Source organism: Lathamus discolor, chromosome W, assembly GCF_037157495.1.
Source record: "Lathamus discolor isolate bLatDis1 chromosome W, bLatDis1.hap1, whole genome shotgun sequence".
NCBI classification, from domain to species: domain Eukaryota; kingdom Metazoa; phylum Chordata; class Aves; order Psittaciformes; family Psittacidae; genus Lathamus; species Lathamus discolor.
The window spans coordinates 32,472,768-32,488,879 of NC_088908.1; the positions used below are offsets into that span (position 1 = coordinate 32,472,768).

At 45.5% G+C, this 16,112-nt stretch overlaps 1 protein-coding gene and 1 long non-coding RNA gene across 2 annotated transcripts in view; one reads left to right on the plus strand and one right to left on the minus strand.

Moving 5' to 3' along the window:
• The window catches only part of LOC136004234 (SET-binding protein-like), a 109,128-nt gene that overhangs the window by 12,529 nt on the left and 80,487 nt on the right, over positions 1-16,112 (minus strand). The gene's annotated exons all lie outside the window — the stretch shown is intronic.
• Positions 536-5,966, plus strand: LOC136004307 (uncharacterized). The gene is made up of 3 exons (XR_010608370.1): positions 536-639; positions 4,649-4,986; positions 5,510-5,966. It is a non-coding gene; the product is annotated as an uncharacterized LOC136004307 (long non-coding RNA).

Genomic DNA, 16,112 nt, shown 5'->3' on the forward strand with positions numbered 1-16,112 from the left:
AGAAATTAAAATTATATTTAAAATGTAGCATTGTTCACACATAAAGGAAAAAATGGACTTTCAGTGGAAGATGCAGCTACGCCTGGTATGCCAGGAATGTGCACCCCACAGCAGTTCCTATGGCAACATTGATGGAGGATGGAGCAGAGTGGAGATTCTGTGGCCACGCTCTGTCCTAACACCAGCAGAGATGGGAACTAGGTGGTACTAGAAACTGATAAGCTGCATAATTGCTACCCTGAGCCAAAAGTCTGTCATCTTTTGACAAAGCGCTGTCCTTTGTGTGAACTTTGCTTCATTATAATACAAAACCACACCTCCATCTCTAATGCTACCTGCCTCCAAAGTGAGATCACCCCTCTTTGAGCATGCTCTTTGAATTCTTTGTGCTATATACCTTTAAAAACAAAGCGAGAGAATTTTGCACCAATAATAATAAAGGTATGTATGACTAGAGTCACTCAAGCTCCACCTTGAAGGTGAAAAATAGTATAAAAATGGCCCAACAAAGGGGGAATATTGGGGAAGACATCATCATGGAGGAGTCGAGGAAAATTCCATCAGCAGATTACCCTTGACTCCTGGGACCGGTCGATGGGCTGAACCTTTCTTCCCCCCCACCCCCCCTGTAGCCTTTGGGTAAGACTTGCACTGTATCAAGTGCTTCCCTGGGAAAATCAGGAATCTCTATATAGAGTTACTTTTGACTTTTTACTTTTATATTTTAAAGCCAAGCTGTGTTATTCATAACTTTATTGTGCATTTGTATAACCTATTATTTGCACATGCTTTTGCAGACAGTGTATTTATCACTGGCAATCCATAAGAACCTGTATCTGTTGCTTTAATAAACTGCACTGTTTAAGTAGCTAATCATAATAGTTTTCTCATTGAATGCAACCAAATCCTTCAGTGTGGACATGTTAGTTAATGAGCACGATTAGACTGAAGGTGCAGTGCCCTATTAGTGCATCTGGAATTGTGATTGTTCAATAGGCAGGGGGGTTGGAACTAGATGATCTTAAGGTCCTTTCCAACCCTATCTATTCTATGATTTTATGATTCTAATATATCGAGTGTGACTGGACTGATAGTGGTAAATTGGGCATCACTCAGAATCTAAGCTTAGCTGCACCCAGCCCCTCTAATATCTGAGGACCATCTGGAACGCAAGGGGGTTTATTTTCTGCCAAATTGTCTTGCCTTTTAATGCAACAGTGGGTGGTGAGCAATTATATTCCCTTGTTATTTCCCTTATCATTATTAGTGGTATCAGTAGTAGTTTTGTATTATACCTTAGTTACTGGACTGTTATTATCTCAACCCATACATTCTTTTGATTCTCCTCCCCATCCCTCCGGGAGCAGGGGGAGGAAGTAGTGGGGGGAGTGAGCGAGCAGCTGCATAGTTCTCAGTTACCGGCTGGGCTTAAACCACGACACTGATGTATAATCTACAATAACAGATAACATCAGATCTGAACAGAGTGTGTCTAATCATATTTGTGATAAGCATTCATTGTTTTGGATTCATAGTCAGGAGACTAAGCTTACACCAGCTTAATTGGTTTGGTAACACTGCAGACATAATCATCCTGTCCTACTTATCAGTTAGCGTAGCTGCAGCCCATCCTGGACAACTGCTAGTTTCAGATATTCTTTATCTATACATTCTGTTTTTCTATCCCTTTTTTTTTTTTTTTCACTTATTTTTGTACTAAGGTCATAAGGACCTAAAACTACACCAACTACAACGATTTCTCTACAAGGATCCTCATTATGTTCTCTAGCTGCACTCTATTTTTTTTCTGTGAAACACGTACCTTAGTTATTTTCCATTGCTACTGTTACAAAGCCATCAAACTTAACGTTGCATAGAACTGAATTTACTTACTGACAAAGGATTAAATGCAAAGGATTACATCTCATTTTGTACTTCCTTGTCTTAACCCCTCCAACTGGGCAACATGTTCCATCTCCTTCTCCTGCTCGGCAGTATCCTGTGCAAGCAGGGGTTGGTATGTATGTAACCTGCTTCATGTTAGTGTATATTTGCTTTGCATTAGTAATGCAATAGACTAGAGCATCTGATTGTTTATATTGTGCTTGGTGTCCATTCTTTGTACATGGGTGTCGTGGTTTAAACAAAGTCAGCCATAAATCATGCAGTTGCTGTCTCACTCCCCCCCCTTCTTGCCCTCCCCCTACTCCCGGAGGGACGGAGAGGAGAATCAAAAAGAATGCAACTCCTACGGGTTGAGATAACAACAGTTTAGTAACTAAGGTATAACACAAATCACTACTGCTACCACCAATAATAATAATGATAAAGGAAATAACAAGGGGAGAGAAATACAACACCTCACCACCAGCTGACCGATAACTCGCCCCACCCCGACTGAGCACCGACCAATACCTAGTCCAACCCTGCAGTCCTAGCCCTTCCGGGTAACTTTCCATTACATCCTGGGCATTACGTGCTGTGGTATGGAATACCTCTTTGGCTAGCTTGGGTCAGGTGTCTTGTCTCTGCTTCCTCCCACCTCTCCCTCCTCCCTGGCAGAGCATGAGGCTCAGAAAGTCCTTGGTCAGACTAAAACATTTGAGCAGTAACTAAAAACATCAGTGTTATCAGTGCTGTTCCCAGGCCAAAAGTCAAAACACAGCACTGCACCAGCTACCAAGAAGGAGAAAAACTACTGCTACTGCTGAACCCAGGACAATGGGAATCCTACAAGCCTGAAACATAATTGTCGACGAGGGTGGGATTCTCGTAGTACAAACACTGTAGGTTGAGGACAGGGCTTGATCAGTGGGGCATGTAGCTGCACCAAGAGATGCTGTTCTGTGTGTATTTTTATTGTTGAGGTCGCATTGAAGTTTTTGTGTAGTATACAATTGCTATGTTTCATAAGAAAGAACCTCAGGCTGTGGCTCCTCCTATGGAGCGACTGGGGTGAATGCCGGAACCATGGAGCGCATTGTGGGATAAAATAAAAACTTGCACTAATGTGGGACCTGAACTGTGGGGAGCCAAGGACCCCATGGGAGTGTTAAAGTATTGGGGTAAGCAAGTTTGTACAAACTCCCTACACCTTCTCAAAGGAGCGACTGAGTCATGCTGGACTCATGGCAGGCTGTTTGAATTTGCCTACAAAGGCATGGTAGATAAGAACACAAGAGTTAGAGCAACAAGTAGCAGATTAACATACAGAGTTAGAAAGGGTTAAAGCTTCTGTTGCAGAGGCAGGCATTTACAGCTACTGCACAGCAGGGTGAGCAACTTGGGAAAAAATGTGCCACCCTAGCAGAAAAATACGCTGTTTGTGTCGCTAAAAAAATAGAGCAATAAAAAAAGACACAAAGACAGTGGGGCTACAAGACTGTGACCTTGAGTCTGATCCCAATGGAGACATGGGATGGAGATATTTGGGGTACCAGTGAGTCAGAATCAAATACTGACGATGAGGCAGACATGAAAAAGGAAGGAGCCTTCACAGCGCCTGTGTTTAAACGTAAGATGATTACCAGGGCAAATGGACAAGTGAGAATAGACGAATTGACAGACTATAGTCCCGAGGAGGTTAAGAATTTATTGGATAAATACAAGCAGAGACCAGGGGAGAAACCACAGAACTGGCTAGTTCGCCTCACGGAGGAAGGGGCAGATACCGTATTGCTAGAATGTTTGAATGTAAAAAGACCCATACTACTATCAGAACAAGGAAACCCCACTGAACAAGAGATAGAAAAGCTAAGCCAATTAGGGGATTTACCAGGACTGGGCTTGGACAAAGTGGCTCAGGGCCAGGGGAGAGTAGGAAAGGGGGAGATATGGGAACTGCAAGCTGTTCTGTTCCCGCTACATGGATAATTAAAGAAGAAGAAGGATAATTGCTGATAGTGCACCTGGGTCTTGAGCAGGCCGGGGGGTGTTTGTGTGCATGGGTGCAAGGTCAGGCTGGGAAACAGCCTGAGGAGTGATTGTTTATAGAATGGAATTTATAGTGACTTGAAGACAGTCACTGTGATTGATGTGGTTTCTGTTTGGCTTCATAGTTCAGATCTAAACCCTCTGGTATTCCAGCAAGCCGCCCGTGAAAATTGTTACATACCACAGACAGTGCAAATTTACATGTGGATGGCTCTACTTAGCTTGTTGAAATTGCTGCAGTCTTACATGGGCTACAGTTGTTTCCTGCATAATCCTTAAATATTGTTTGACTCAGAATATGTTGTTTGATTGTTACCACATCTTCCTTTTAGTGTGTTAAAAGAAATAGATAACTGTGCACTTTTTGACATTTTGCTGAAGCTAAAACATTGTTTGGAAACTAGGAATTATTCTGTTTTTATTGGACATATTAGATCTCATTGCAACCTGCCTGGCCCTTTAACTGTGGGTAATGACATAGCAGACTCCTTGACTGTTAACACTCTGCAGTTTACTTCTGCAGCTGCTTCACATTCCTTTCTTCATCAGAATGCCTCTGCTTTAAAGAAACAGTTTAACCTGTCTTCTTCTCAAGCAAAACAATTTGTAAGGTCTTGCCCTGACTGTCAGTCAACAGCTCAGTCCTCATTTGCTTCCTTTGGTGCCTTTAAATATGTTCATGTGTCTGTTGACACATTTTCACATATGATTTCAGCTTCTGCCCATAAAGGAGAGAAGGCCCATGATGTTACTCCTGTCACTGCAGTACAATGACATTTTGGCTCTGATAGTCGACCTTCAGAACGTGCTAAGGTGTGGTGTCATGATCCTTTGGGCCTGCAGAAATGGGAAGGGCCTGTGGAACTCACAACCTGGGGGAGGGGGTATGCTTGTGTCCTCCCACCTACAGGTTCACGGTGGCTGCCTTCAAAGTTTGTCAAGCCATACCATGAGCTGGACAGACCAGTTGAAGAACCTGATGCCTCAGCTGCAGGAGCTGACCTTGAAGACCCCAAGCAGAATGAGACAGAGGAAGGGATGTCACAGGATGAGGTAGGTGAAACTCTGCATTGACAATGAGGTGCAAGGACTGAGGTTGGCCAAATGCCTCCTACTATAGTCAAGGGCAAGACTGGGTTGGCCTCTGTGTTTGCAACCAAGAAGAACCTTTAGCTCTGCTGGTGACTGCAACCCAGTAGGCATCGAGCAGTGGGGACACATGCCATGCCAGACCTTGATGTGAGGGATGGCCTCCTCTGTTATGAGGGCCATCCAGGAGGGAAGGGCAGGCCAAGCAGCCTGCGGTTGGCACAAGAGATGATTTAGTCCAAATCCCCTGCTCAAGCAGGGTCACCTAAAGCAGGTTTTGTTACATTCACAGTAAACAAGCAAAAGTTAGCATAAGTAACTATTATAAGTTATGATAATATAATAAGTAACTATTGTATTTGAACTTTCTATCTTTATATGCTAAAGTCAAGAAACTGCTCTTATGTGATTTAAGACACCTCAAGCAGAGAAGGGGATAAGGAAAGACAAGGACTGTGTCTTTGTAAATAACAGCATCTATCTCCAGGTTCTCAAGACACCCAGTACATCTGGCCAACGCAATGGTGTGATTTGTTTTTGGAGCCTGGACATCATGGCTTTGATTTTTTTTCATGTCATCTGAAGACTTGTTATCAACTTGCGAAGAACCAAAGCCAAAGCGCTCGCCGAATTGACCATGCAAAACAAAAAAGGGGGAGATGTGGGGACTGCAAACAATCCTGTTCCCACTATGTGGATAATTACAGAAGAAGAAGAAGAATTGCTGACAGTGCACCTGGGGCTTGAGTAAGCCAGGGAGTGTTTGGGTGCAAGGTTGGGCTGGGAAACAGCCTGGGGAGTGATTGTTTATAGAATGGAATTTACAGTGACTGAAAACAGTCACTGTGAATGAGGTGGTCTCTGTCTGGCTTCATAGCTCAGACCCATATATGTATGCTATATATTACCGTGATGGAGTGAATAAAGTGGAACTAGTTGTGAAAGCAGTGTGTGTGTATGTGTGTGTGTTTAGCCTTCTTCCTTTACAGATGCCGCACCCCTTGATCATGAGCACATATGTATGTTACATCTCCACCTTGATGGCCTGATGTGTTATGGGCCCACTGAACTAAAAATAATTCACCTTGTGTTGCCAATCTAAATCCATCTGAGCCACTTCAAACTTAGCAGCTTGGTCTACTTGTTAGTTGTTCTGATGTTTCTCAGGGGCCTGACTCTTGGGTACACCCGGGCAGTGATATCTTACCACAGTGCAGCAGCCCAGATGGGTTTACCTCTGCGTTGCCAGTTGCTCTGCTTCCATTGCTGCAACCACCCCCACAGGGCATTTGCCACCATCCATTAGTCAATATAGAGAAAAAGTACTGGCCATTTTTCTTGTTCAGCAATGTCCAAGGCCAGGTGGATGGCTTTCACCTCGGCAAACTGACTCGATTTGCCCTCTCCTTCAGCAATTTCTGCAACTTGTCGTTGAGGACTCCATACATCTGCCTTCCATCTCCGATGCTTTCCCACAATATGGCAGGACCCAACAGTAAGCTAGGCATATTGCTTTTCACTGTGACTTCATTTAGGCCACAATAGGCTACTGTTAGTCTCCATTCTCAGTTATAAAGTGAGAAGCAATATGCCTTGTTTACTGATGGGTCTTTTCCCCTTTAGGTTTTTATTCTCTCCCCTTGTTATTTCTCTTATCATTATTATTATTGGTGGTATCAGTAGTAGTTTTGTATTATACATTAGTTACTGGACTGCTCTTATCTCAACCCATAGGATTTACATTTTTTCGGTTCTCCTTCCCATCCCTCCGGGAGCAGGGGGAAAGAAGTGGGGGGAGTGAGCGAGCAACTGTGTGGTTCTGAGGTGCCGGCTGGGCTTAAACCACTACAGCATAGGAAGGCAAGAGAGATGGTGAAAGGACTAGATGCTGTGACTTATGAAGAGCTTGTTCATCTTAGAGGAGACTGAGGGATGACCCCATTGCAGTCTACAACTTCCTCATGAGGGGGAGCAGAGAAGGAGGTGCTGATATCATCTTTCTGGTGTCCAGTGACAGGGAAATGACTTAAAGCTGTGTCAGGGGAAGTTAAGACTGGATATAAGGAAAAAGTTCTTTGCTGAGAGCCTAATCAAGCACTTGAACAAGCTCCACAGGGAACTGACACCAAGACTGTCATGGTTCAAGATGTGTTTATAGACTCATAGACTCATAGAACAGTTAGGGTTGGAAAGGACCTTAAGATCATCTAATTCCAACTCCCCTGCCATGGGTAAGGATACCTCACACTAGACCATGTCATCCAAGACTCCATACAACCTGGCCTTGAACACTGCCAGGGATGGAGCATTTACCACTTATTTGGGCAACATGTTCCAGTGCCTCACAACCCTCACAGTAAAGAACTTCCTTATATCTAACCTGACCTTCCCCTGTTTAAGTTTAAACACATTACCTCTTGTCCCATCACTATAGTTCCTGATAAAGAGTCCCTCTCCAGCATCTCTGTAGGCCCCCCTCAGATATTGGAAGGTTGCTATGAGGTCTCCACTCAGCCCTCTTCTCCAGGCTGAACAGCTCCAACTTTCTTAGCCTGTCTTCATATCCAATGTAAACCTACTCTCTTTCAGTCTTAAACCATTGCCCCTCTTCCTATCACTACAGGCCCTGGTAAAAGGTCTCTCTCTTTCTCATAAGCCCCCTTTACATATTGAAAGGCTGCAATAAGGTCTCCCTGGAGCCTTCTCTTGCCCAGGCTAAATTATCCCAGGTCTCTCAGCCTGTTTCATAAGAGAGGTGTTCCACCCCTCTGAGCATCTTTGTGGCCCTCCTCTGGACTTGCTACAAGATGTCCATGTCATTCTTATGCTGGGGGCCCCAGAGCTGCATGCGGTACTCCAGGTGGGGTCTCATGAGGGCAAAGCAGGGAGGATGAGAATCACCTCCCTCAACCTGCTAGTAATGCTTCTTTTGATGCAGCCCAGCTGAGGTGAGTAGCTTGAGAGAGGACACCTTTAACACCGGAGCGGGGGAGAGATCAGCATCCAGGAGCCTCAACTCAGAGCGGCCAGAGCTACCAAGGGACCTTCAAGTCCTCGACAGGACCTGCCCAGGAGCCGGCAGCTCTGCTGACGCGAGCAGCTGACTCACAGGGGACAGAGCCAGGAGCAGTGTCACCATTTCTGAGTGGTTAAAAACCTGCCCCAGGGATGTGCGAAGGAAGTGCGATTGCACTTAATAGGAAGGTGGAGCTTAGGTGGTGTGTTAGGAGGTTGAAGTATCCCAATGTGGAGGAGAAGTTTGAGAGATTGCTCTGTTTGGGTTGGGTTGTGGTGTGGGTTGAGGTTGAAAGTTCTAGGGCTAGAATAATGCCCAAGGTTGTTACTAGTAAGGCTGCAGTTTTTGTTAATAGGGGTATTGTTATTGGGGGGGTTTATGTTGGAGTTATGAAGGATGTAATGAGTAGGCCGGCTGTGATGCTTCCTAGTGCTAGGTGTGTGATTGGGTTTGTGATTTTTGGGTTGTTTTCATTTATTGGGGTGATTGTTGGCATACGGGTGAATTCTGTTTGTACGAGAAGGGTTATTCGTAGGCTATATGTGGCGGTGAAGGCTGTAGCTATGAGTGTTAATAGAAGTGCTCAGGAATTTAGGTAGGAGGTGTTTAGGTTTTCAGTAATAAGGTCTTTTGAGAAGAATCCAGCTAGGAATGGGATTCCTATTAATGCAAGATTTCCAATTGTTAGGCATGAAGTGGCTGTTGGGAGTATTTTTTGTAGTCCCCCTATTTTTCGAATGTCCTGTTCTCCATTTAGGCTATGGATGATTGATCCTGAACATAAGAATAGTATGGCTTTGAAGAAGGCGTGGGTTGAGATGTGGAGAAAGGCTAGCTGAGGGAGGTTAAGTCCAATAGTGACTATTATTAGTCCAAGCTGGCTGGATGTGGAGAAGGCAATGATTTTTTTGATATCATTTTGTGTGAGGGCACATGTAGCAGCGAATAGTGTGGATAAGGCTCCTAAACATAAGCATAGGGTGAGGGCGGTTTTGTTGTTGGTAAATAGGGGGTAGGTGTGGATGAGTAGGAAGATTCCAGCAACTAATATTGTGCTGGAGTGGAGTAGGGCGGAAACTGGACTTACCTCGTCTTTGGCGATTGTGTTGGATTAGTTAGTGGGTTTTGGGGCCTGTGAGGAGGGTGACGGGCAGTGTGTACGTGCCCTAGGACCGACTTAAAGAGGGCTTGATTGTCCCTCTTTACTGCTAAATCCGCCTTCTTAGAGGCAGGTTTCAGGCCTCTTTTCATTGGTGTTCTATTGTTAGAAAATGTAGCCCATTTCTTCCACTTCATAGGCTATACCTTGACCTGTCTTGTTAGCGGGTTGGTGGGCTTTTGGGCTCACTGTTGTGCTCTCATGGAGGTGGGCTGGCGACGGTGGTATGTAGGCTGTTTTGGCAAGAAGTGGTTGGGTGTATCATGGAGTATCGGTTATAGAACAGGCTCCTCTAGGTGGGTTTAGGGCACCGCCAAGTCCTTAGAGTTTTAAGCGTTTGTGCTCTTAGTTCTCGGGCGGATGTTTGTGTGTAAAAGACATCGAGATTTAGGGCTAGGCATAGTGGGGTATCTAATCCCAGTTTGTGTCCTGGCTTTCGTGGGGTGGGATAGGTCGTGGGGACTAAGATCATCTATAGGTGGGGCTTCAGGGTATCATGGGCTTATGACAGTTTAGGCTAGTGGTTTGGTCTTAGTTGGTTGTAATAGTCTTGGGCCCACACTTTACGCCGTTTGAATGGTTAATTTGGGCCTCTTGTGTGACCGCAGTGGCTGGCACAAGATTTACCGGCCCTGGATTGCTCTAAGTCAGGCTTTCGCCTATTGCTTAATGTTGACTACTGCTGAATACCCGTGGGGGTGTGGCTATGGCAGGGTGTCTTGGGCTGCGATGATTGTGGGCGTGCCTGATACCTGCTCCTTTTTTCTTAATGAGAAGATAAGGGCGTTTGCACCGGGGCGCAGATACTTGCATGTATGTGTTGGGCAAGAATTAATGGTAAGGTTAGGACTAAGTCTTTTGTCCTCGGGGAAGGTGGTGTCCATCTTGGCATCTTCAGTGCCGTGCTTTAGTTTAAGCTACAAGGACAGGCTTAAAGGTGTTTGTTTTGTTTACCTGTTTTTGTGGTGTTTGGTTTTTGGGAAGATTGGGTAATGTTGATAAGTGGTGGTAAATGTTTTAATGGATATAAGTGGGGTGTGGTGGATGAGGTGAATGGGATGTTGGGCGGTGGTGGGTGAGATGGATATGTTAACAAAATAATAAGCATAATGGATAGATGATATTGACAAATATAGGGGTGAGTGTTGTGTGTTTAAGAAGGTAAGGTTTTAAGATGAATTGTTAATCAAGCGGTGAGTTTGTTTGTTTGTTTATTTGATTTAACAAAGGTTTATTCAAATTTTGCTAGCTTTGTTACCCTCACAGTAAACAAGCAAAAGTTAGCATAAGTAACTATTATAATTATTTTAAGTAATAATAATATAATAAGTAACTATTGTATTTGAAACTTCCATCCTCAAATGCTAATGTCAAGAAGCTGCTTTTGTGTGATTTATCCCAACTAGAAGGAAGTGCATCAGGAGGGCCAGGAGACCTCCTTGGATGGATAAGGAGCTGCTGAGGAAAATTCAAATGAAAAAAGAGGCTTATAAAAAGTGGAAGCAAGGACAGGCGACTGGGAAGAGTACAGAGATGTTGTCCGGGAAGCTAGGGACCAGGTTAAGAAGGCTAAGGCCTTCCTTGGCTAGGGATGTTAAGGATAAAAGGAAGGGATTCTACAGGTACGTAGCAAATAAAAAACAGACTAGGGACAATGTAGGCCCCCTGAGGAAGCTCTCGGGAGAACTGGCTACACAGGATTTGGAGAAGGCTGAGGTTCTGAATGAATTCTTTGCCTTGGTCTTCACTGGCAAAGGCTCTGACAGCACCACCCAAGTCTTGTAAGGTAGACACAGGTTGGGCCCACTGTAGGAGAGGATCTGGTTCGAGACCATCTTAAAAATCTGAACGTGCACAAGTCCATGGGACCTGATGAAATCCGTACTCGGGTCCTGAAGGAGCTGGCAAATGAAGTTGCTAAGCCACTGGCCATCATATTTGAAAAATCATGGCAGTCAGGTGAAGTTTCCGACGACTGGATAAAGGGAAATATAACCCCCATTTTCAAGAAGGGGAAAATGGAAGACTCAGGGAATTACAGACCAGTCAGTCTCACCTCTGTGCCCGGCAAAATCTTGGAGCACATTCTCCTGGAAGGCATGCTAAGGCACATGAAAAACAACAAGGTGCTTGGTGACAGCCAGCAGGGCTTCACTAAGGGGAAATCCTTCCTGACCAATTTGGTGGCCTTCTATGATGGGGCTACAGAAATGATGGACAAGGGTAAAGCAGTTGATGTCATCTACCTGGACTTGTGCAAAGCGTTTGACACTGTCCCACACAACATCCTTGTCTCTAAATTGGAGAGACATCAATTTGATGGATGGACCACTCGGTGGATAAAGAACTGGCTGGATGGCCGCACACAAGGAGTTGTGATCAATGGCTCAATGTCCGGGTGGAGACCAGTAACAAGTGGTGTCCCTCAGGGATCGGTGTTGGGACCGGTCTTGTTCAACATCTTTGTCGGTGACATGGACAGTAGGATTGAGTGCATTCTCAGAAAGTTTACCGATGACACCAAGCTGTGTGGTCCGGTTGATATGCTGGAGGGAAGGGATACCATCCAGAGGGACCTTGAGACGCTTGTGAGGTGGGCTGATGCCAACCTTATGAAGTTCAACCATGACAAGTGCAAGGTCCTACACCTGGGTCGGAGCAATCCCAGGCACAGCTACAGGTTGGGCAAAGAAGAGATTCAGAGCAGCCCTGCAGAGAAGGACTTGGGGGTGCTGGTCGATAAGAAAATGAACATGAGACGGCGGTGTACGCTTGCAGCCCAGAAAGCCAACCGTATCCTGGGCTGCATCAAAAGGAGTGTGACCAGCAGGTCGAAAGAGGTGATCCTGCCCCTCTACTCTGCTCTTGTGAGACCTCACCTGGAGTATTGTGTGCAGTTCTGGTGTCCTCAACATAAAAAGAACATGGAACTGTTGGAACAAGTCCAGAGGAGGGCCACGAGGATGATCAGGGGACTGGAGCACCTGCCGTATGAAGATAGGCTGAGGAAGTTGGGGCTGTTCAGCCTGGAGAAGAGAAGGCTGGGTGGAGACCTCATAGCAGCCTTCCAGTACCTGAAGGGGGCCTATAGGAATGGTGGGGAGGGACTTTTTATCAGGGACTGTAGTGACAGGACAAGGGGTAACGGGTTAAAACTTAAACAGGGAAAGTTTAGATTGGAGATAAGGAGGAAATTCTTTCCTGTTAGGGTGGTGAGGCACTGGAATGGGTTGCCCAGGGAGCTTGTGAGTGCTCCATCCCTGGCAGTGTTCAAGGCCAGGTTGGGTGTAGCCTTGGGTGAGATGGTTTAGTGTGAGTTGTCCCTGCCCATGGCAGGGGGGTTGGAACTAGATGATCTTAAGGTCCTTTCCAACCCTAACTATTCTATGATTGTATGATTCTTAAGACTCCTTACGCAGAGAAGGGTATAAGGAAAGACAAGGGCTGTGTCTTTGGAAGTAACAGCATCTATCTTCAGGTTCCCAAGATTCCTAGTACGAATGGCCAATGCACTGGTGAGATCTTGTCTTTGGAGCCTGGACATCACTGCTTTGCTTTGCTCTTCCTTCATGTCATCTGGAGACTTGTTACCAATTTGCGAAGTAATTAAGCCAAAGTGCTTGCGGCCTTGATCGTGAAAAACAAAATAGGGCAGTGACTGATTTTTTGCTTTTAGTACATAAGCATGGGTGTGAAGACTTTGACGGGTTATGTTGCATGAATTTAAGTGACCACTCCAGTTCAGTACATGCACAAATACAAAAGTTAAAGACCCTCACTAGCCACCTAGCAGAAAACACCGTATGCAACCGTTTTCAGGGATGGATGTGGGAGTGGGACTGGCTACAAAAAGCTGTTATATTATTATTAGTAGTAGGTATTGAGTTTTTATATATTTTATATTGTATTCCTTGTCTTTTAGCTCTAATCCATTCCATTATAGATAGATGTTAGAATATCAGTGTATTCCAACCACAGACCACGGGGTGGCATGTGTCAGAGACAATAGAAACACACAAGAATGGAAAAGTACTGTTTGGCACCGGTTCTGGGAACATAACCTTGAAAACAGGGGCGTTAACACCGCTGTTAGTACAGGGGAGTCTTATACCGGTAAATATCTGTTCACACGCTGGCCACGTGTATGCTGATGTTACAGAGAATGGGCGTATGATGGTGACACACTCCGTGTAAGTTTTCGCCACAAGGCCGGTGTATATTCGACTTCATCTGGATCTATGGTTGCATTCCTGGCATCCAGCCTACAATAGATCGCCTCTAGAATGGCTGATCCCCTCAGGGACTGGGTGCCTCTCTCTATTGTGGTGCACTTGGCTGGGTGACACATAACATTGCCCTTGTAGGGAAACCTTTCCTTCACAGCCGCCAAGAGCCTCCTCCAAAGGCTGAGGGCTCATTTCTCTTTTGCATTTTTTTCTCTTTGCCATTTCCTCCTTCCCTAGCAAGTGATTCCAGCTGCTTGGCTTCCCTACCTTCTAGTTCATGACCATCAGCCCCATTGTCCCACCAGAGGAGCAACAAGGTGACGATGTGCTCCCCTGGAAGACAGGTGAAATCTTTGCACATACTCCACAGCTCAGTTGTGAACTGGGCTCCATAAGTCACCTCTTCTTCTTCCTCTTCCTATAATGCCTCTATTAATTAGTCTTGTTCAGATGCTGTCCCCTGTAGCAACTGCATTGGGTCTTCATCTTTCTTCACTGTAAATAGAGATGAAGTTGAATGTACATGACCCTTGTGGCAGAAACTTATGCCGAGTGCGCCATCATCTTATGCCCACTCATTGGCACCAATGATGTGGAGTGAGGAGGCACTGAAGACCTGGAGTGAGGCAGCATCACCAACAGTGAAGTGAGTCCTTAACTCCAAGAGTTTGAAGACAATCACACCCCTTCCATTATTTCAGCTTACAAGACAAAAGTGGAGAATCTTACTGTCACTATTAGAAGGGCCCTGCCTCCAGCTGGGTTTACTGGACTGTGTGGATCAGATGGCCTGGCACATCAGTCCTACAGGAGTATAGGGCTCTAGTAGATACCAATGCACAGTACCTGATGCCATCAAGCTATCAAGGGGTAGAACCCCTTTGTATTTCTGGAGTGACAGGACAATCCCAAGAACTGATTGTCCTGGAGGCTGAAATCAGCCTGACTGGGAAGGAATGGCAAAAGCACCCTATTGTGACTGGTCCAGAGACTCCATGCATCCTTGGCATAGATTAACTCAGGAGAGTGTGTTTCAAAGACCCAAAACGGTACCAAGGGGCTTTTGGTATTGCTGCCTTGGAGACTGAGGAAATTAAGCAGCTGCCTACCTTGGCTAGTCTCTCAAAGGATCCTTCTGCTGTGTGGTTCCTGAAGAAAAACAAGTGCCAATCGTGACCACAACAATGTGTTGGTGGCAACATCACACCAACAAAGACACCCTGATTCCCATCCATTAGCTTCCGTAGACTCTAGAGCCAAGGAGTGATCAGCAGAACCCACTCACCCTTTAAAAACTCCATATGGCCAGTGTGAAAGTCTAATGGAGAGTGGAGACTAACAGTGGACTATTGTGGCCTGCATGAAGTCACACCACAATTGAGTGCTGCTGTACCAGACATGCTTGAACTACAGTATGAACTGGAGTCAAAGGCAGCCAAGAGGCATGCCACAACTGATATTGCCAATGCATTTTTCTCAATTCCTTTAGCAGCAGGGTGCAGGCCACAGTTTGCTTTTACTTGGGAGGACATACAGTACACCTGGAACTGACTGCCCCAGGGGTGGAAACAGCCCTACCATCTGCCGTGGACTGATCCAGACTGCACTGGAACAAAGGCAAGCTCCAGAACACCTGCAATACATTGATGACATTATCGTGTGGGGCAATACAGCGGAAGAAGTCTTTGAGAAAGGGAGGGAAATAATTCAAACCGTGCTGAAGGCTGGTTTTGACATAAAACAGAGTAAGGTCAAGGGACCTGCACAGGAGATTGAATTTTCTGGGAATAAAATGGCAAGATGCACATCACCGGATCCCCACAGATGTGATCAGCAAGCCAACAGCAATGTCTCCACCAACTAATAAGAAAGAAACACAAGCTTTCTTGGGTGCTATGGGGTTCTGGAAAATGCACATCCCAAATGACAGTCAGACTGTAAACCTTCTGTATCATAGTACCTGGAAGTAGAATGTTCTCAAATGGGGCCCTGAGCAACAACAAGCCTTTGAACAAATTAAATGAGAGAGTTCTTTCAGTAGCCCATGGGCCACTCCAGACTGGGAAAGATGTTAAAAAATCTGTACTACACCGCAGCCAGGGAGAATGGTCCTACCTGGATCCTCTGGCAGAAAGCTCCAGGGGATACTCGAGGTTGACAACTTAGCTGATGGAGTTGGGGATACAGAGAATCCAAGGCCAGCTATACTCTCTTTGAAAAAGAGATACTGGCAGCCTATGAAGGGGTTCGAGCTGCTTCGGAAGTGATTGGCACTGAAGCACAGCTTCTCCTGGCACCCCGGTTGCCCGTGCTGGGCTGGATGTTCAAAAGCAGGGTCTCCTCTATACATCACGAAACTCATGCTACATAGAATAAGTGGGCTGCACTGATAACACAAGCTCGAATAGGAAATCCCGGTTGTCCAGGAATTCTAGAAGTCATGATGGACTGGCCAGAGGGCAAAGATTTTGTAATGTCACCAGGGGAGGAGGTGATACGTGCTGAAGAGGCCCCACAGTATAATAAACTATCAGAAAGTGAGAAGCAGTATGCCTTCTTTACTGATTGGTCCTGCCATATTGTGGTAAAGCATCAGAGATGGAAGGCAGCTGTATGGAGTTCCCTGTGACAAGGGGACTGCTGAAGGAGAGGGCGAATGGAGTCAGTTTGCCGAAGTGAAAGCCATCCA